The sequence below is a fragment of the Cnephaeus nilssonii genome (assembly GCF_951640355.1).
Source record: "Cnephaeus nilssonii genome assembly, chromosome: 9".
NCBI lineage: Eukaryota > Metazoa > Chordata > Mammalia > Chiroptera > Vespertilionidae > Cnephaeus > Cnephaeus nilssonii.
Genome location: NC_137080.1, coordinates 91,720,528 through 91,741,017, shown reverse-complemented (window position 1 = coordinate 91,741,017; position 20,490 = coordinate 91,720,528). Strand labels below are relative to the sequence as shown.

At 43.3% G+C, this 20,490-nt stretch overlaps 1 protein-coding gene across 3 annotated transcripts in view; it reads right to left on the bottom strand.

The window, feature by feature from the left end:
* Positions 1–3,768, bottom strand: part of FKBP5 (FKBP prolyl isomerase 5) — a 116,368-nt gene extending 112,600 nt beyond the window's left edge. The window contains exon 1 of one of the 3 annotated variants that reach the window (XM_079781538.1): positions 3,634–3,768. The gene's annotated coding sequence lies outside the window, so the exon portion shown is untranslated. The remainder of the gene's footprint in view (positions 1–3,633) is intronic. The other 2 variants (XM_079781536.1, XM_079781539.1) reach the window with 2 other exon arrangements.
* Between the last annotated feature and the right edge of the window lie 16,722 nt (positions 3,769–20,490).

The window sequence follows — 20,490 nt, the reverse complement described above, 5'->3', positions numbered from 1 at the left end:
GTTTTCCAGAAGACTAGAATTAAATACTAAATAAAGCATAAAATGAACTTGCCCCTTTGAGGACTATGGTCTTACATGTTTAAGTTTCAGCAGAGTGTAGGTCAATTCTCATCATAACAAACTGTAAGGTACAAATTATTGTCAGTACTTGAATTTCAGTGTTTCAAATACTGCTAAAATATCCTTAATAACCTGTGAGCTACAGAGATTAAGGAGACAAGGCTACATAAAGTCCTACTATAAAGTATGCTAACCTGTCTCATTGGCAGAAGTCTCTTTTATACAATAAATGAACATCTTCTTTGCAAATTAAATCACACTTAAGTGGCTATTGTTTTTAAATCAATAGTTACGTGATTTATATACCAATGTCCACCCAGTTTCTGATGAGTGTAGATTTAATTTTCTTTACACTTTGAGAGATTAATGTCAGAAATTAAAAATGCACTATAGAAAATTCAGAAATGTAAAATAATGAAAAAACAAAATCTAATTATTAATCAGCTAGGTTAGAAAGCTCAAATAGTTTAAAAATTATAGCATTAAATAATTATAGAATTTAGTATGCCAAAATATGTATAATACAGGTTCTTCTTTAGGAATTGTGATGATTATACAGGGTGGGGCAAAAGTAGCTTTACAGTTGTTCGTATGGAAATAATACAATAATTAATAAATAATATTACAAGAATCAACTGTTTTGGGTACTCACAAGTGTAAACCCACTTTGCCCCACCTTATATTAAAGGCCTATAGTGGCTATTCCTAATGCCAGGTATATTATGCATGTTACTGTTAAATAAAGCAGTATTAATGTCTAACAGTGTCATTTGAGTTAGCCTTGAATTTAGCTGTTTTAACATGTCCTTATTTTTTTGTCATTTTATTCATTTAAAATTATTTGCCCACCCCCAAACTCAAAAGAAGCCACACCTGAAGGCAAATGACTTACAAACACTCCCAATATTTACTGTGTAGATGTGAGAATTCAACTTACGCTTAATTTTGAAACTGAAATGTGGTTGATAATTTTATGATACGGTCTACCACAAGTTAAAATGGACAAAAATCAGTAATTAAAATATCTAAAAACTGAAAATGAGCTTTTAATTATAAGACACTTTAATAAAGTTCCTAAAGTATGATTTGGTGTAAATAAAACTATAATTTTAATTTATATGTGGCATAAACACTATCATAGAATAAAGATTGTAAAATTTCTAATTACCCAGTGTAGTTGAACTATTCCCTAATCTTATGTGATTCCTTACTACTTTATATTGAAAATAAAACACTACCTGAAGACGACGACCCACTGTTCAATCAAAAAGACAACCCAGCTTTTAATAATAACAACTTCTACAGCTATAGAAAAGGATGTTCTTTCTTCTGTAGTCTGATTCCTCTTAAGCTAAGAAACCTTTAGGAAACTAAAAATAACCCAAGATATGTATTCTTTTCCAATCCAAGAATAAGCAGAAATTTTAAGATTTAATTAGTCATCTAATCCAATATTTTTTAAGTTCTTCGTGTTGAACTGGTTAAAATTATGTTTTACAAAAGACATTCACCCCAAATTTCCCCAAAGAAAAAAATTATTCAGAAACATGCTTGTTTTGTAAAATGTTGGAAAAGACAAAAGACCTCATAACATGTAAGCCTGTTCTAGAAAAATAAAACATTTCACAAAGACCATTTTTGATTATTTTTTTAAAATCCCAAATAGTCACAACTAGTCTGTTGGTTAGAGCTCAGCTTTAAAGAGTGTTACTAATTAGCTAAGTAAAATTACCATACAATGAGACACTAGTAAGATAACATAATTAAATAAAAATTATAACTTTGTTCTAAGAAGTTAAACTTACATCTCAAGTATAAATCATATCCAAGAGAGACATAAAACAAGGCACATTAGAAACAAATGAGTAAACTAAATCATGTTTCTCACAAATGAATGTTATTAATAATTCTCATTTAAAATATGTATTTTAAAAATAATAATTATTCATTATTTTTAATGTATTTTTTCTGTAGATGTCCTAAATTGGGTAGGGCCATAATTGTAGATTGTTAAATGGAGGTCAGTTGGAAAGAGACAAACAGAAAATGCTAAGTAAAGGTATGCGAAATAAAAATTTCCCATAAGAATAATTTTTAAGTCTATCTAGAATTTTTATTTAAACAGAAAAAGAAAAAGCTACCATAATTCTCTAAAGTAAAAACCCTTGGGGGTGGTGGTGGTGGGTAGCAGAACTCCGTAGAATATTAAAAACACTAAACCAAAATATTGCCTTAACTTTTCCCTTGTACACAATGTAACAAAATGAGAAGACAATAAAAATAAACACTCCTGTCTACCCTCAGAGAGGCAAAGAAAGCTCCCATTCAATACTAAGCCTTATTCCACTGGAAAACATACTCCTGAAAAGTAAATCCAAAACCACTAGCTCCAACAGCTTCATGCAGAATTTACTGAATGGCGGCCAAACGTAGTACACGCTGTCCTGAACACACCGAAGGAAGGGTACCTGCAGTTCTGCGGTCTCCACTTTCCACTTGTACCTTGCTTTGCTTCCGCCACCTGTGCAGAAACTGATTTTTTACAATGAGACTAAAATGTTCCTCCAGGCTCATCAATCGAAAGGGGTCCATCTTCACGCCGACGCCCCTATTTTTATTTTTAATAATCCACACTGGGGTTGACTCCTGCACTATCGCCAGCACAGCCTTTTTAAACATCAATAAGGGGGAAGGCGTTATAAGGTCCCAGGAGCGAAAGGAACGGGGAGCCAGCCCCACAACAACTTGGAACTGGCTTCCAGGTGGCACTGGAATAGTCACCTGTTGGGACGGGCGCCGCACGGGCGCCTCCGGGGGCGGCTGAGAGCGGGAAGCGTCCCCGTCCTTCGTCCCGGGGCGGCAGGTGAGGCGGGGAGCGCGCATCCGCACCCACCGCCCGGGAGCGCAAACCCAAAGCGAGGAGCGCAGAGCCGGCCGCTCCGCCATCCTCGCCCTCCACGGGCCCCGCCGGACGAGCGAGGCTCCATCGCGCCCTCGGCGTCCCGGCGCACGGCTCTCCCCGGTGGACTTCTCCCGCCGCCCGGGCCCCGTCAGGCGAAGTTTCTCTCTCGCCCGCGGCGGCTGCTGCTCGCGCGCCGCCCGCCTCTGCGCGGGTCCCGCCGCCTGCTCCGGGCGGCCGCGGTCACGAGCGCCGGGCCTCGGGCGAGTCGGGACCGCCGACGGGAGCCGGAGCCGGGACCTGTCAACCCGGGCGGGAAACAAAAGCCGGTGAGGACGAGCGGGCGCGACCGGCCTCGCCTCCGCGAGAGGGAGCTCGGCGGGACGGGGAGCGGCTCCCGCGGCCGCCCGGCTCCACGCCTCCGGGAGGGAGCACCGGCCCCGCGGCCGGGCGGGCGCAGAGGGGCCCCGCCACGGGGCTGGGGCCTCCGCCGCGCTGGCCTCGAGGCTCCCCCGGCCCCGCTCGCTCGGACGCACCGCCCCCCGCTTGGGGAGCCGCGTGAGGCGTGAGGGGGCGGGGAGGTGGCGCGGCCGCGGCTGGACCGCGAAGGAGGGGATTCGGCTCCCGGGGCGCCGCGGCCGCCCGCCCGATCCCTGCGGCCGTGGAGCCGATACCTGTCGCTGCGGTAGTTCGTCGGCCCCGTCTCGTTCCGCCTCACCCGCGCGCCGTTTGCCCTCAGCCCGCCCAGCAGGCTGCCCGCGCGCCGGACGCCGCCGCCCAAGACTGGCAGCGCCCGCGAACCGGCCCGAATCCCCCGGGCAGCGCCCGGCGCCGTCCCGCCCCTGCCGTTCGCAGGACCCGCCTTCCATTGGGCCCCGGAGCTGTCAGTCCGCCCCCAAAAGGCGCGCGGGCTCTTGTTCTGCTCGTCTGGATTGGTAGCTGCGAGCCGTTCATGCAAATGAGGCCCCGCCCCCGTCCATTTGCACCTCCGCCTTAGTGTAACCTCCGCCTCTTCACGCCAGCCCACGTGTCTGACCCTAGTCCTTTGTGGGGCTGGAGGAAAGGGATGGAGGAAACTGACTGACCGCCCACCACCACCCTACACGCGCGCATATACACACCACACCACACAGACACACATTCACAACTACACACACCACACACACACACACACACACACACACACACACACACACACCCCTACCCTTACTTCCAGAGAAAGTAATGCCTGAACAAGCTAGTTGACTTTATGAACCTTTCAAACATTAGATTCCATGTGATTGAGACAGCAAAGTACCTTAAAAAATGTTTGTGTTCTCTACCAGCACTCCAACCCCAAAGGGTAGGTCCGCTGAGCAAACTCAGCTGCAAGAGGGGGCCAGGCTCCTCCAAGTAGATGGCCACCTCTGAGTTGCTCCCATGGAGATTCCTGGGCCTTGGGGAATAACTAGATAAATCCCCTCGTTTTTTGAAAAACAGAAACCGTAAGTCCCATATGGGACTTCATAGTTACCTATGGAAACCTAGTGTCTCACAGCTAGAATAGAAGCCGAATTTCCTAACTCCAAATCTATCACCTTGGTCTCTTAGGTTTTTATGAGGAGCCAATCTGACAGATCATTCCTGCCTTCAAGAGGTGGGGCCTGCAGAAAAGACAGCCAACACTGAAACCTCCTCCAGGGCAAGGGCCCTGTCTCTGTGCCTAGAAGCTTCCCTTTTGACCAGATGCCAGGAAGAGTCCTGAAACAATTTACGCATGCATTAACTCAGCAAAACAATGGTGATTAAAACTACTCTTCATACCAACACCAATTGATTAAGCATCTGCTATGCTTACTAATAGCGGGTTGTAAGCACTGTGTGTGCTTTGTGCAGGTATGCAGACATGAGAGGACATTTTTTGCAGCCCTTGACAGCTTCAGCCTCGGAGACAGTGATGTGCACATTACATGGCAGAACTCCTCCTGTTACAGGTACTGTGACAGATATCTGCATAGAGCTCAGCGGAAGGTTCCAAGGAGTGAGGAATCAGCTCTTCCTGAGAGAGGCAGAAAAGGCCTCATTGAAGAGGTGATCCTAGCGCTGAGTCTTAAAAGCTTGTGTTTGCCCGATGGAGGGATTTGGAAGAGGAAGGAAAGGGACTCCCAGGCAGTGGGAGGATACATGAGCAAAAAGCATACCTGGAGCCGGGCTGGTGTGGCTCAGTGGTTGAGTGTTGACCTAAGAACCAGGAGGTCATGGTTCGATTCCTGGTCGGGTTTGTGGGCTTGATCCCCAGTGTGGGGTGGGGTGTGCAGGAGGCAGCCCAGCAATGATTCTCTCTCATCATTGATGTTTCTGTCTCTCTCTCCCTTCCTCTCTGAAATCAATACAAATTTACATGTTTTCAAAATACAGACCTGGAAAAGCCTAGTAATTGAGGGAACAGCAAGGAGCAGTGTGGGCAAATCTGCAGGGCTGTGTGGCCAGGTCACATGCTCTGGGCCCAGGCTCTTCCAGGAGGAAGGCAGAGAGGCCGGGAGGCTGCCAGGCTGTGTTGTAACACACCGCCGCAAACAACAACAGGCCCTGTACGCACTGCTGCAGGCTTTTCTTCCGAGGCCAGGATCTGGGGAACAGGCACTCCCACAGCTCCAATGGCAGCCACGCTCACAAGACCACGCCCATCACTACACTTGCCCTACTCAGCATTTGGAGACACATAAGCTTGCCATTTCCCCAAATATTGCTGCCCTTCATAATTCAAAGATAATGTGGGCTACGGCCACAGACACCTGGGTGTGGGCCTCATGCACAAGCCTGTGCCAGGCTTGTCACCAAGGCTCATTTTGTGGGCATGTGATCTGTGCTTGGGCTTCATGCTCTGCTGTCACCATCTTGAAATTCTCAATCATTTTCCAACAAGGCGCCCTGCATTTTCATTTTGTGCCAGGACCTGCAAATTAAGCAGCCGTTCCTACCTGTCACTGTTAGTGCCCTGGGGATGTTTGGGTTACTGCTCAAACCACATCTCCCCCTTACAGCATTTGGCATTCACTGGGTTTGTTCACATGTATTCTGTCACTTGATTCTCACAAGAGCAATGTGGAGTAGGCCAGTGCCACTGGTCCCATTTATTAGTTGAGAAAACTGAGCTTTAACAGCCTTCTCCACGCGGCACAGTTAGGAAGCTGCAGAGCTTGTACTGGAACTCAGCCTGCCCAAGCTCTGTTCCATCCACCACGGAGCTACCTCTATGTCGGTTTCAGAATTCCTTCAAAGGCAGATTTGTGCAAGAAGGATGTACTGTTTTAAGAGTCAGAACATGTGGTGGAGTGGATATCTGTCATTTCATGGCTACCTATCAACTTTTGAATAGTTTTAAAAAAATAAATGTTGAAATATTCTCAGCCATTCAAATACTGTTTCTGTACTTTTTCCTCTTTGCTTCTGAGGCCCCAATTGAAACACGTTAGACCTTCTCAATATATCCCTTTCTTCTGTATTTTCTATCTTTGGTCCTCCCATGCTTTATTCTAAAACTTTCTTCTCACTATTTTTCAGTTCACTAATTCTCTCTTCAGCTTTAAAAAAAAAAAAATCTCTTAGCCCTAGCGGGTTTGGCTCAGTGAATAGAGCGTTGGCCTGTGGACTGAAGGGCCCCAGGTTTGATTCTGGTCAAGGGCACATGCCCAGACTGTGGGTTCAATCCCCAGTAGGGGGTGTGCAAGAGGCAGCGATCAATAATTCTCTCTCATCATTGATGTTTCTATCTCTCTCCCTCTCCCTTCCTCTCTGACATCAATAAAAAAATATTTTTTTAAAAAATCTCTTAAATCCACCATTAAACTCTTAAATTAGGTTAGTCTATTTATTTATTTATTTATTTATTTATTTATTTATTTATTTATTTATTTTAGTTCTAGAATTTCTGTGTTGTTCTGTTTCAGAACTGCTATGTCACTTCCTATATCTAGCTCTTAGTGCTCTGCTGTAATTTTCAAGCTTGGCTTTTCTCTCCTTAAGCGTAGTAAGTAGAGCTGTTTTAAGGTCTGTGTCTGTTCATTCCAACCTGGAGTCCCTATGGATCATCTTCCATTGCCATTTTTTACTACTGGTTCTTCCTCATGCTGTTTTGCCTTCTCATGTACCTGGTTATATTTTGAGCATTGCATTTTTTTCTTAACCATTTCACCCTGGCCTGTGTGGTTCAGTGATTAGAATGTCAGCCTGCGGACAGAATGGTTGCAAGTTTGACCCCTGGTCCCAGTCCAAATGTGTGTGGGAGGAGGCAACCAATTGATGTATCTCTCTCACATCAATGTTTTTCTCTCTCCCTCCCTCCCTCTCTTCTTCCTCCCACTCCCTTCCTGCCTTCCTTTCATTCTCTCCGGATATCAATGGAAGAAATATCCTCGGATGAAGATTAACAACAAAAACAAACAAACATTAAAAGAATAAATATGGGGGGTGGGAACAGCCGACGGGAGGTTAATGGGGGAAAAAGAAGACATACGTAATATTTCAAACAATAAAGAATTTTTAAAAAAATAAATCATTTGGGGCAAAAATGATACTATTCCTCTGTGAAGAATTTTCATTTGTTCTACAGACATCTAGGGACACTAGCAAGCTAGGCTCACTATAACCCAGTTTCAGAACTTGTGATTTCTGAATCTCCCAGATGACTTAAATCTAAGGTGACCAGATTTTAACATTGGTAAATCGGGACACCATTGACCCGGGGGGGGGGGGGGAGTAGATTCTTTTTTTTTTTTAATATATTTTATTGATTTTTACAAAGAGGAAGAGAGAGGGATAGAGAGTTAGAAACATTGATGAGAGAGAAACATCAGTCAGCTGCCTCTTGCACACCCCCTATTGGGGATGTGCCCGCAACCAAGGTACATGCCCTTGACCGGAATCGAACCTGGGACCCTTGAGTCCGCAGGCCGACGCTCTATCCACTGAGCCAAACCAGTTTCGGCTTGGGGGTGGGGGGGGTGGGGAAGAGGGGGAGGTTCCTTGATTAAAAATTTGGTCTATATTGTAATCGCTTTTGTTTTTTTTAATAAAAGGAAATTCACTTCTTAGATCATTGTTGAATTTGCATCCTCTTTTCTTACTCATTATGTTAAAAATCTAAAAAAAATAATTTAAAATTATATTATAAATTATTATATACATATTGCTTAAAAACACAGTAAGTAGGTACATAATTACATGAACATATTTTATTGTTAGTTTATAAATTAAATTAATTTGATTGTTATAAAGTAACTATATTTTTAAAATTATTTTAATCCTATATTTCTTTCTCAATAATAACAATACTAACTTGTATTATTTTTCCTCTGAATTTGCCGTAACGTAAGTCATAAGTGTCACTTTCAAGGCCGGCGCTAGACTTTTTGCCGCCACTATAAAATATAAATAATACGAGTACTGTCTGCTAAATTCAAGAAAATTTATGTATTTATGAAATAAATAAATAAATTACTTACCTAAATTATCTGAATAGCTGATTTGTAATGCCATCACTTGTTTAACTAGCTTACTAGCACGCAGTACGATGTGTATCGTCTGAGAGACAGTTACAAAATGTTTTCATCGTTGCCAATCCCAAAAAATGCCATTGTTCATTAAGTTTAAACAATGGTGGTCGAATTCTAACAACTGATCAACAATGTGAACTTTGATAAGCAGTTCTCGATAATCAGTTCTCAACAATTATTTGTTATTATTAAAGTTTAACATTATAAAGTTAACAAAAATAATATAAAACTCATATCCTGGCTAAATAGCCACATGGCCGCCGAAAACCGTATATTCCCTTCCCGTTCTCCCGCCGTTCCCTAGCTTGGCATGCATTATTTCCAAAAATTGGGATTTTTTTAAAACACCGCCGGGCGCGGGACAAATTGTTAAAAATCGGGACTGTCCCGCCAAAAGCGGGACGTCTGGTCACCTTACTTAAATCTGGACTATAGTCTGTGGGAGAGTTTGCTTATTTATGGTTCCCCCTTACTCAATGCTGCAGTTCTTTGAGGTCCCAAAGATGGGGAGTTATTTTAGTTACATATAGCTCCCTAGCAAACTATCCCAAAATTTAGTGGTTTAAAAACAGATGTCAATAGACTTTGCCTTAAAGGGCCAGATGGTAAATATTTTAGGCTTATAGGCCATACACAGCTATTCAACTCTGTTGTTATGATACAAAGTAGCCATAGACAGTACATAAAATGAATGGCATGGCTGGGTTCCAATAAAACTTTATTTGCAAAAACAGACAGCCATCCTCAAGCTGATAAAGGGTATATATGAAAACCCACAACTAATATCATACTTAATGTTGAAAGACTGAATACTTTCCCCAGGAAACCAGATAAGGAACAAGGCAAGGAGGCTCACTCTTGCCACTTCTATTTAATATTATACTGAAGATTCTATCCAGAGCAATTAGACAAGAAATAAAAATTAAAAGGCATCCTGCCCTAGCCGGTTTGGCTCAGTGGATAGAGTGTGTTAGCCTGCGGACTGAAGGGTCCCAGGTTCAATTCCGGTCAAGAGCACATACCCAGGTTGTGGGCTCGATTCCCAGTAGGGGGCGTGCAGAAGGCAGCTGATCAATGATTCTCTTTCATCATTGATGTTTCTCTCTCCCCCTTCCTCTCTGAAATCAATAAAAATATATTTTTTAAAAATTCATTGCACTTTAAAAAAAAAAAAAAGGCATCCAGATTAGAAAGGAGAAATTAAAACTATCTCTACTCACAGATATCATAATCTTGTGTATAGAAAATCCTAAGAAATCCACTAAAAAAACCATTAAACTAATAAAGGAATTTAGCAAGGTTTCAGGATACAAGATGAATAACAAAAATCAATTGTATTTCTCTTTACACTTTCAATGAAAAATACAAAAATGAAATTAAGAAAAAAATTTCATTTATAAAATTGTTTAAAAGAATAAAATACCTAGGAATAAATTTACAAAAGAAATACCAAGCTTATACTATGAAAACTTCAAAACATTATTGAAAGAAAACTTAAAAGACCCAAATAATTGGAAAAACATCCTCTGTCCATACATTAAAGAACTTAATATTCCTATGATGGCAATACTCCCCAAATTGATTTATAAATTCAATGCAATTCCATCAGGATCCCAGCTGACTTCTCTATAGAAATTGACAAACTGATTCTAAAATTCATGTGGAATTGAAAGGAACCCAGAATAGCCAAAACAATATTTTTTAAAAAGTAGAAAAAATCACATTTCCTGATTTCAGAACTTACTACAAAGAAATCAACCCTTGGTACTGGCACACAGATTGACAATGATTGTCAATGAAGTAAAATTGAGAGTCAGGAGTAAACCCACATATTTGTGGTCACCTGATTTTTATTTTTTATTTTTAAAATTTAATTTAATTTATTTATTTATTTATTCATTCATTCGTTTATTTATTTATTTATTTATTTATTTATTTATTTATTTATTAGAGAGAGAAACATCAATTTGTTGTTCCCCTTATTTATGCATTCATTGGTTGATTCTTGTATGTGCCCTGACTAGGGATCAAACCCAAAACCTTGGTGTATCGGGACAATGCTCTAACCACCTCAGGTATCCAGCCAGGCCCTGTGGTTAACTGATTTTTGATAAGGCTGCTAAGTATTGGTGAGTATGTAGAGAAATTAGAGCCCTTGTGCACTACTGGTGGGAATGTAAAATAGTACAGCCTCTGTGAAAAAATGGCACTTCCTCAAATGTTAAACATAGAATTACCATATGACTCAGTAATTGCAATCCTAGTCATATACCCAAAAGAATTGAAAACAGGGATTCAAGCAGACACTTCTACACCAATGTGTATATAATTATTCATAATAGCTAAAAGGTGAAAATAATATAAATGTCTATCAACTGATGGATGAACAAATATAGTATATCCATACAGTGGAACATTATTTGCCATAAAAAAAAAAAAAAAGGATGAAGTACAGATAGATGCTACAGCAGTGAAGAACCTTGGAAACATTATGCTCAGTAAAACAAGCCAGTCACAAAAGACCATATAGCATATGATTCCATTCATATGAAATCTTTCTTGAGAAAAGACAGAAGACAGGAAGTAGAGTAGTGATTGCTTAGAACTTGGAGTATGGGGGAAGGAAGGGTAGGAAGATGCCAGGTAAAGAGTTTCTTTTTGAGGTGAGAAACAAGTTCTAGCCTGACCAGTGTGGCTCAGTGGTTGAGCATCAACCTATGAGCCAGAAGGTCATGGTTCAATTCCCTGTCAGGGCACATGCCCAGGTTGCAGGCTCAATCCCCAGTAGGGGGCATGCAGGAGGCAGCTGAGTAATGATTCTCTCTCACTGATGTTTCTCTCTCTCTCCCTCTCCCTTCCTTTGTAAAATAAATAAAATATACTTTTTTTTTTAAAAAAAAGAAAGTTCTAAAGTTAACTGTGGTGATGGTTACAAATATCTGAATATACTGAAAACCACTGAGTTGGATACTTATTTATTTTTGTTAATCCTCACCAGAGGATATCTTTTTCCATTGATTCTTTTTCTTTTTAAAAAATTTTATTTTATTGTTTAAAGTATTACAAATACTAGTACATATGTCTCCTTTTTTCCCCCATTGACCTTCCCCCAGCCTCCCCTCCCCCCTTCCCAGCCCCCCACTCCACACATGCCCACACCCCCGCCCCCTTCCATTCATTTTTAGAGAGTGGAAGGACGGGAGGGAGGAGGAGGAAGAGAGTGAGTAAGAGAGAAACATCAATGTAAGAAAGAAAGAGCAACCCTTGACTCCTGCACATGCCCCGACCAGGCTGGGGTTTGAACCTGCAACCCAGGTATGTGCCCTTGACCAGGAATCAAACCCCTGACCCTTTGGTGCATGGGCTGACATTCTAACCACTGAGCCACATCGGCCAGGGCCTGAGTTGGATACTTTAAATGAGTTAATTGTATGGAATGTGAAGGAGTTATATTTCTTTTTTTTTCTTCTTTTTTTAAAAAAATTTCTTTTTATTCATTTTGAATGAGTTATGTCTCAAATCTTTAAAAAACAAACAAACAGGCAGGCCCGGCTGGTGTGGCTCAGTGGTTGAGCATCGACCTATGAACCAGGAGGTCACGGTTCAATTCCCGGTCAGGGCACATGCCTGGGTTGCGTGCTTGATCCCCAGTGGGGGTGTGCAGGGGCAGCCAATCAATCTTACCATTGATGTTTCTATCTTTCTCTCCCTCTCCCTTCCTCTCTGAAATCAATAAAAATATACATATTTAAAAAAACCAGGCAGCCATCCACTGGCCCTAGTTTGCTTACTCCTGGATTAAAACAACAGCTACTGTATATATTTGCTCATGATTCAGCAATTTAAACAGAATTCAGCAGAGACAACTGGTCTCTATGTGGCATCAGTTGGGGCAGCTTGAGCCAGCCTGAGTGATTTACTTCCAAGAGGACCTTACTCACATAGAAGGCCGTGGGAGCTCAGTGGGATATTGGCCAGGATCCTTGGTTCTTCTACACATGGTCTCTCCATGAGGCTCGGTTGCGCTTCTCACAGTGTGGTGGTCTCAGAGTAGTGGGACTTCTAAACATGGCAGCTGGCTTCCTTCAAAGAGCAAATGTGGAAGCTGCCAGGCCTTCTTAACGTTCAGGCCTGAAATTTACACTGTCATTTCCACTGCAGTCCATCGGTTAGAGCAGATCAAAGGGCAGCCCAGATTCAAGGGGAGGAAACTAATAATGGTGCGAAGACTTAAACACATGGTTCACTGGGGGCCACTAAAGTAACCATTTATCTCTGTCCCCAAATGACTCACTTCCCTCCACAGACAAAATATAGTTGCCACCCTTAAGACCCCAAAGTCTCACCCCATTACTGTAATAGGATTGAGCTTGAAGTCTATAATGGCATCATCTAAATCAGATCCAGGTATGGATGAAGTTTCTCAAGTGATGCTCCTCTGGATCTGATGACTTGGAACTAAGACAACTTATCTGCTCCCCACAGGAAATGATGAGGCAGAGAAAGGAAAATCTCAATATATACTCCTATTCAAAAAGGGTGAAATGGCAGGCACATAGTAGCCACAGGTCCATAGAAATTCTGAAGTCCAGCTGGACACATGTCACCAATTCCTTGGTTAGGTCCCGGTTCTTAGTTAGTTGAAGTTCTTACATGACAACTGGCTACCCCCAGAGGCAAAATATGGAAGGAAGTTGCCTCCTTAAGTCTTGATCTAGCCCTGATACAACATCACTTCCATCACATTCTATTAGGTAAAGTGGATCACAGAGCCCAGGGTACATAGGGCATAAATAGCCATGGTTCATTGGGGGTCAAAGTATAGTCTACCACAGGGGTGGTTTATCAGAGTCTCTAACTTTGGTAGGCCCTGAACTCCAGTTTTGGACCCCTAGTCCTAAGAAGCTTTCAAAAGCATAGCTCAGCCTCTCCAGTGACTCAGATTGGCAAATGCCCCCGAGCAAAAGCAGCCACGAGTGCTGGATTCACTTCTCTGGTAGGGTTGCCAGGTTGAACAAATAAAAAAATACAGGACACCCAGTTAAGTTTGAGTTTCAAATAAACAACAAATTATTTTTAGTATCAGTATGTTCCAGGTATTGCATGGATATACTTACGCTAAAAAGTAATGTTATTTATTTGAAATTCAAATTTAATTGGGAATCCTATATTTTATCTGGTGACTCTAATCTCTCTGGACTCCTATCTTTTCACTCACTATCTTGCTATAGTTTTTGATGCTTTTAAGATTTAAAAACATTTGTCTAGCATATATATATAGTTGTCTTTAACAGGAGGATTGGTCCAAATTCTAAATGGCCTTCCTATATTTGGGGAAATTCCCTTATTATGAGTTTTACCCCTCAATCTAGAAGTCAGAAGTCAAATCCCCAGCCTCCCTTGCAGCTAGGACATAGACATGTGACCTAGCTCTACCAATCACACAAACAAGAGAGACTTCAATTTGGGAGTGCAGGACATGAGGCTTGGTGAGAGGATCCCACTTTTCATTGGACAAGTGGCTATAAACAATTCCATAGGCAAATCTGTCCTATCCGGTTTAGCTCGGTGGATAAAGCGTTAGCCTCTGGACTAAAGGGTCTCTCATCATTGATGTTTCTATCTCTCCCTCCCTCTCCCTTCCCCTCTGAAATTAATAAAAAAATATTTATAAAAACCCTGTTAAAATGAGGCAAATTTGTGTATACTATAACAGGATTGCTATGCATCTCCTAATATCCATTCTCCTCTTCTACTCTGATTTTTGAACTGAGTGCAAGGTTACCTGAAATAAAGATGATGTTTTCCAGCCTCCCTTGCAGCTGGGTGTGTTCTGGCCAATGGGAGCTGAGCAGTAATGTCATAGGAAGTGTCCTTAATAGAAAGGACACTTTCCTTTCCTCTTTCTGCTGGCTAGATGCAGATGTAATGGCTGGAGCCCAGGCAGCCATATTACACCATGAGGTAGAAGCCCCATGTTGAGGACAGCATAGTAAAAGATAGAAGGAATCTGGGTTCCCAATAATGTAGAGTCCTAGTTTTGCCTGGCTACTTACCTCTGGACTTCATTAATGAGAGAGAAATCAATGTCTAATTTTGCAAAGCACTGATATTTTTTAAAATATATTTTATTGATTTTTTACAGAGAGGAAGGGAGAGGGATAGAGAGTTAGAAACATCGATGGGAGAGAAACATCAATCAGCTGCCTCCTGCACACCTCCCACTGGGGATGTGCCCGCAACCAAGGTACATGCCCTTGACAGGAATCGAATCTGGGACCCTTCAGTCCACAGGCCAATGCTCTATCCACTGAGCCAAACCAGTTAGGGCGGCACTGATATTTTGAATTGTCCGTCACTCACAGCTGAACCTAATCTTAATTGATACACATAATGATGTGGAATGATTTCTAAGATAAATTGCTAAATTTTTAAAATGCAAAAAATAGCAATGCATATAATACGGTAGTATTTGGGGGAAAATGCAAATAGGTATATATATGTTTGTATATGAGCAGCCTTTTCTGGAAGGATATAACGTTTGATTTTTTCCATGTAAAAATATTACTTATTCAAAATCAAACTTTAAAAATAATTTTAAAAATTAAATTAGTGAATAACTAAAAATGATTTATACTTTTAAACCACAAGAATTTTGTGGAACTATGGCTGATTTTCCTCTTTCTGCATTTCTATATTTTTAGGTTTCTAAGTATATTTACATGCAAAATCAAATCACCCAGACAAAAGTAATTTATGCTTTAAATTATTTAAATATTTAAATATTTCTGTATTGTTGATATGCATACACTTTAACCCCCAGGACCTCAAAGACCAATATATTGAGCATATGCTTTGGACTGCAAATTTATTCAACAATATATATACACTAGAGACCGGTGCATGAAATAAGGCCAATTGGGGCCTTCCAGCTGCCAGCCAGGGCCTCCCTTCATTCCTCGCTGCTCCCTGGTGGTCATCGCATGTCATAGTGATCGATCGAACTCCCAGTCTCCTGGTCGAACTCCTGAGGGGACACTTTACAATATTTGCCTTTTATATATATATAGATTGAGCACCTACTATTTCTCTGGAACTGTTCTAGGTAAAACAGATAAGATGTCTTGGTTCATGGAGCTAATATTCTCATGGGGCAGGCAGTCAACAAGTAGACAAACAAATAAGCTTCTTTCCATAGGGCTCACTACACCAAAGAAAAAGGCAGGCTAACGTGATAAAAAGTGTTGAGGACACCAACAGAGAGGGTGATGAGGAAAGACCTCTAAGAAGGTCACACATAGTGCCCAGCTGGCGTGGCTCAGCGGTTGAGCATCGACCTATGAACCAGAAGGTCACAGTTCGATTCCCATTCAGGGCACATGTCCAGGTTGTGGGCTCAATCCCCAGTGTGAGGCATGCAGGAGGCAGCCAATCAATTATTCTCTCACATCATTGATGTTTCTATTTCTCTCTCCCTCTCCTTTCCTCTCTGAAATCAATAAAAATACTTTTTTTTTTTTTTAAAAAAAGAAGGTAACATGTGCTGAGATCTGAATGATGAGAAAGAGCCAGTTATGGAAATTTTGAGAGGATGAAAATTCCAGGAAAGGAGCTCTGAGCATGGGAGAAAGAGAGAGAAGGTCAGAGAAGATGGGAGGAGAAGTGTGGGGGCGGGAGGAGTGGTCCCAGAAGAGGTTGGAGGGGTGGGGATCTACGTGCTTCAGTGAGAGACCACTCATGCCTAACCAGATTGCTAAAATCAAACTGACCAGCAATACCAAGAACTGGCAAGGTGCGACTAAATGGAACACTCAGACTTTGCTGGCGGGAACATCCAGCCACTTGGAATAGTTTGGCAGTGTCTTTGGAGGTTAAGCATATACTTATCATATAACTCAGCAATTCTGCTTCCACGAGAAATAAAAAGCATGTGTTCACAAAGAGAGGTGTGCAAAAATGTTCATAGCAACTTTTTCATAATTGCCTCAAACTACAAACGGCAATAATCTCCATCAATAGGAGTAGGTAAACAAATTGTGGTATATCCTTACAATGGTATACAATACAGCAATAGAAAGGAACAAACTAATGTAAAATCATAGACAAATCTCAAAAACATTACGTTGAGCAAAAGAAGCCAGATGCAAAAGAATACATCTGTGTGATTCCATGTACCTGAAGTTCTAGAAAATACCAAATAGAATCCAAAGTGACAGAAAGCAGATTAGGGGCAGCTCAGGCCAGGTGGGGATCGATTGCAAAAAACGGAGCAAGAAAACTTTTAGAGTGAAGGAAATGATCTATACTGTGATAGAGGTTACACAGGCAAATACCTTTGTCAAAAATCATCAGACTGTACACTTAAATGAGTGCATTGCATCATGTGTAAATTACACCTCCGTAAAGCTGACCTAGCATGCACACAATGCATGTGCTTATTCACTGGTGGGTGCATTGTCAGCTGCTCTCTGTATGTTCTAGGAAGGAGCTTGTAAATCGCTTCTTAACTGTTCACTTGTTTTCCCCCCTTTACCCCTAACCCCAAAGTGAGTCACCCAGAATTTCCAGCTTTTGAAGCTGATCCCATCACACCAACCCTCGCCATAGAACTATTTATCTCCATTTTACAGAGGACAGAGGTCCAACGTGGTTACACCAGCAGGAGCGCTTTCCCTGGAGGCCTCAGGAGTGGATCTGGGGGAGCTCCTCAAAGCCCCTCTGCTGACGGATGCAGAGCTGGGAAGGGAGATGGCACCAAGCTTGCGGACTCAATGAATGAACAAGAACTCCTCACAGCTGAGGGCTCCATTCCACAAACAGGCCCTGTGGGGCCTGCGGGCACAGAGCTGAGTGACACCCTGTCATGGAAGCATTCACAGTCACAGCTGAGGGGGTCTTGGTTCAGTGGGCCCAAGACCCAGCCTGGAACTTGTTCGAAGCACAGACTCCTGGGCTCCAGGAGATTCTTATTTGGGTAGATTGTTGTTAACAAGCTCCCAGGCGTCCCCTTTAAGCAGCAGTGGTTGCAACAGAAGGGATACAGAAGCCATTTAGGATCAATAATGGCTGACATTGTTCCACATTTGCCGAATAAACCCCACATAGGATAGACACAAGGGAAATCTCACCATGGCACATCACAATCAACTTGTTTAAAAATAGTGATAAAGAGACACTCTGGTTTGGGGGGTCTAAGAGAAAGCTTTAAGGGTGTTAGAATAAAGCTCCGAGGTGGGTAAGGAGTTAGGAAAGGAGGGAGGGTGAACCTGATAGTTCAGAGTGCATCCTCAAGGCCCTGCGGTTTGCTCAGGAGCAGCCAGTTGGGCCTGCCACTGGGCCAGGGCCCAGCCTCTGTTTTGTAAGCTAATCCCTCTCTACCTGCCCCTTCACTGCGAGGAGCCAGACTTGTCTGCCATCCCAGCCTGGTTCTCAGAGATCTTTGGGCTCTCTTCGCATAGCCGGATGGTGCTGTCACCCAGTTCTGCAAACAACCAACAGGTACAGTATTTCCCAAGCCTGGCTGTGTGCAGGGCTGTGAGCCCTCTGCCCCCCGAGGAGCCCAGAGCCGCCAGCACCTACTCTCTGGGGACTCGCTCAGGTGTCAGGAACCTGGCCGACCCTCGAGAACTAAAGTTGGCTGTGTGCCCCGTGCACTCCCAGAAAGTGTCTGCTCAGGTTTCACTGCAGCGCTGCTGCCTGTGCAGGCCCTACGGGCACAAAGCACAATTAGCCTTATCCCAAGAAACCGGGGCATCAGCCTGCATTCCGTAAGGGGCAGAGGCAAACAGGTGGGGGAGACTGACTCAGGACATTTGGCAGCTGGGGAGGATATTGCTCAGGTCAACAGGAGCCACGCTTGTGAGGAGAACCCTGGGACTTGAGAGAGGTGGCAGCAAAGGCCCAATCCTGTGGCCTGTAAGAGAGAGAGCCCAGTGAAATTCCGTATCATTTCAAAGACCTTCGACGACACCAGCTAACTTCTTCAGGGCACCTGTTGGCAGCTGGCCCATGTCCCAGATGCTTTAAGTGCCTTAACTGATTTAATCTTCCACAACCCCAGCAAACTGTGCCAATGAGCCGCCAGCCCAGCAAGTGCAGAGCCATGGCTGGTCCCCAGGCCGCACCTGTTTCAGAAGCGAGCATAGGAAGGCTGAAGCTGTTGGCTGGTTGGGTGGCCGCCAAGGGTGTTAGATTGGAGGATAAGCAAACTCTCCTACCTGGGGATCCTTGTTGGAGCTTTTCCCCAGACTGAAATGACCCATTTGCATACAGGAGAGCAGAAAATGAACAAATCAGCCACTTGTCCAAAAACGTACCGTCACCGAGGATGGGAGGGAAGATGGTTTCAACCCCTTCCGCTCTCCCATGCGGTTGCCAGGTCTCACCACCCGTCACATCCTCTCTTTCTTTCCTGCCTTCCTGTCCTTTCTACCACCAAACCTGGGGGGCCAAACATTCTCTGGACTCCCCTGCCCTTCTCCCATCTCTCCAATTATCAAAACCTTTCAAGACTTATCTCAAATCTCACCTCTTCCAGAAAGCCCCCACAGAGACCCCTGTTTGGAACAACTCTGTCCCTGGCCCGTGTGCTGAGATGGGGTGTTCTTTCAGCATCAGCCACAATTCACCTTGTTTTAGGTCACTTCTCGGTGGGTCTGTCTGCCTGGCGGCATAACCACAGGGCGGGCTCAGTATGTAGCTGACACCTGCCCATGTCATGGGGTGCGGTCCTGGTAAGCAGGTCATTAGAGCCTGAGGACATGTTTCTTCGTTGACTTGAAAAACTTGGGCTTGGAGAGCCATTTAAAACCCATGTAAAAAGCAAGAAGATAAGATGAAAACATGATCTATGGGATTTTACTCTCAAATCTGTTTTCTTTAAAATGTTCTGTTCTATAAAAATAAAATAGTGTCAGCATGGGAGACATCTTTCCGAAATGAAGATGAGCCCTACTACCTCTTCATTCCATTAAATTGTAATGAGTTCATTCATTCATCAGACATTAACTGACTCTGAATTGCTCAAAAGCTATGTAAGTTGGCAAATACTTAGAACAGCGAGTGAGGGCGTGTAATGCAGGGGTTAACTGCACAAACTCTTCAGCTGAACTGGCTATGTGTAAATCCCCCTCCATCACCTATTAGGCATGTCACCGTAGGAAAATAAGTCACTTAAACTCTCTGTGTATCAATTTCCCCATCTCTAGAATGGAGATGATAAATAGTAGCAAGGTTGATATGAGAATTGAACAAGCATATATAGCATAAACAGTCAGAATGGTGCCTGGTATGTGCAAGTTAAAATGTTGACTTTAAATCATTGTCAGCACTATTTTTTTGTTGTTTGTTTTTATTGATATTTTTTAGAGAGAGGGAGAGAGAGCACGCAATAGAAACATCGATGAGAGAGAAATATCAATCAGCTGCCTTCTGCAGAAGCCCACAACCCGGGCACGTGCCCTGACCAGGAATCGAACCGGTGACTTCTTGGTGCATGGGTGGATGCTCAACCACTGAGCTACACTGGCTGGGCTGTCAGCACTATTATACAATGTCTTCTAATAGAATATGGAAAGATGAGGAGGTCCTTCCTAGGTCAAGGAGGAGGTGGGCATGCCAGGCAATAGGAACAGGACCTACGAAGCTCAGAGGTGCACACCAACATGGCCACCTGGGGGCCCGGGAGGCTGGGACGTGGTCCGGGAGGCTGGGATGTCATGCGAGTTAGGGGCAGGCTGCGAGGGCAGGAGCTCTGCATGCCGTGCACGGAGGGATGGCTGTGCCATGTTAAGCATTTGGCCCTTCATCCAGATGGCGGTGGGGGTCCAGCCGGGTTCTAAGTTACAGATCAGCTGTGTGTTTGAGGCAGACTGTTCTGGCAGTGGTGTGGAGGGTGGAGTAAGCCTGGAGGTGGGACCCCCCACTTAGGAGCCCTGGGAGGGCGGTGGTGAGAGATGTCAAGGCAGTGGCAGTGGGCCCCCAAAGAAGAGAGTGGAT